The sequence below is a fragment of the Hippocampus comes genome, unplaced genomic scaffold, assembly GCF_001891065.2.
Source record: "Hippocampus comes isolate QL1 unplaced genomic scaffold, H_comes_QL1_v1.1 scaffold222, whole genome shotgun sequence".
Classification (NCBI taxonomy): domain Eukaryota; kingdom Metazoa; phylum Chordata; class Actinopteri; order Syngnathiformes; family Syngnathidae; genus Hippocampus; species Hippocampus comes.
The window spans coordinates 84507-86589 of record NW_017806162.1 but is presented as its reverse complement, the minus strand read 5'-3'; positions in this window follow the sequence as shown (position 1 = coordinate 86589).

Sequence of the window (2083 nt, the reverse complement as noted above, 5' to 3'; positions counted from 1 at the left end):
AGGCCCAGATATACCACACCAGACAAGACCCAAGGTGTAGGTTGTGCAAAGAGGCACCTGAGACGATACAACACATAACTGCAGGGTGTAAGATGCTGGCAGGGAAAGCCTACATGGAACGCCATAACCAGGAGGCTGGCATAATCTACCGAAACATCTGTGCGTAGTATGGACTGGAAACCCCAAGGTCAAAATGGGAAACACATCCGAAGGTGGTGGAGAATGACAGAGCGAAGATCCTGTGTCACTTCCAGATCCAGACTGATTAATAAAACTGTAAAAAGAACTTATATTTTAAGTGTAAAAATAAATGAGCCACTTTTAATGGTTACCCATAAAAAAAAACAACTATAACGTTTCGTTCTTAACCCTTTCAGGGACAGCGGTTACTAGAGTGGACAGATATTCTGTAAATTAATCTTAAGGTCACAGTTGTGCATCAACCACTACAATGGACCCTTATGTGTGTTGCCATCCACTGCCATTATTATTTTTTTCATGTCTTTGAGAAAAAAATCCAGATGTCGATTATTCTTATTTGTGCATGAAAGGGTTAAATGCCAGTGACTCCCTTTTTTGTCCATTCATGTCATACAGCCCAAATTTAACAGTCACATTTGATGACAGATTCGAGTGTAACAATCATCTGTATTACATTAAAATTAAGTCATTAAAATATATATATATATATATATTTTTTTTTTCAATTTCGCATATATTTTATTTTGTGGTGGCATGGTGGTCAACTGGTAGGCATGTTGGCATCACGGTGCGGAGGTGCAGGGTTCGATTCTGGCTTCGGCCTTCCTGTATTGAGTTTGCATGTTCTTTCCGTGCCTCCGTGGGTTCTCTCTGGGTACACCGGTTTCCTCCTACATTCCAAAAACATGCATGGCAGGTTAATGAAACACTAAAAATTGTCCGTAGCTGTGAGTTAAAATGCGGATGGTTGTTTGTTATGTGTGCGCTGCGATTGACTCGCAACTAGTTCAGGGTGTACCCCACCTTCTGCCTAAAGACAGCTGTACTAACCTCCAGCATGCCCAGCTTAACCTCATGAGGTTAAGCTGATCAGAAAATGGATGGATGGATGGCCGTTGTTTTGTTTCATATACATGTTATTTCATTCATTATATATTCTTGAAGGCTGTAAAACCCCTAAACACGCATTTCACACTTTTCTCAGACAATAGTTAACATTTTCTCATTTTCTCTCGGTTTTACAATCAAAGTTCACACCTTCGCAGGTTTAAAATAATATATACTCTATTATACAGGTTTCCCATAAATCTCCATCCATAGGAGAAATAAACATTTCTTGAAAAAAAAAACATACGACTGCTTACTGAACCGGCCATCAGGATTATCAAGATTATTTCAATTAATTACTCTTTATTCAAATGCAGTAATTTGAAATGCAATAAATAAATGTTAGAACCATGTATATATGGAATATATTATTTCTCTTATGTATGGAGACATCATGTAGAATGAAAGCAAAGATATTCCAACTCTTCCGGAGGTCTCCCAAGGCGTGAGACATTGTCTCTCCAACGTATCCTTGGCCTCCTGCTCAAAACACCTCGCCAGGGAGGTGTCCAGGAGGCATCCTACCCAGATGCCTGAGCCACCTCATCTTGCTTCTCTCGACATGGGAGAGAAGCGGTTTGACTCTGAGCCCCTCCCGGATGACAGAGCTTCTCACCTCTCTAAGGGAGAGCCCAGACACCCTGAGGAGAAAAGTCATTTTGGCCGCTTGTATCCGGGATCTTGTTCTTTCCGTCACGACCCATAGCTCATGACTACAGGTGAGAGTAGGGACATAGATGCACCGGAAAATCGAGATGTTTGCCGTTTGGATCAACTCCTTACACGCCACAACAGATAATAATAATAATAATAATAATAACAATAATAATAATAATAATCATACTTTTTTTTTTGCGCCTTTCAAAATACCCAAGGACACTTTACAATCAAAAAGAGCAATAAAACCACAGATAAAATTATAAATAATAAAAAGCGATGAGTTTAAACTGTATATGCAATTTTAAATAGGTGGGTTTTGAGATGAGTTTTGAAT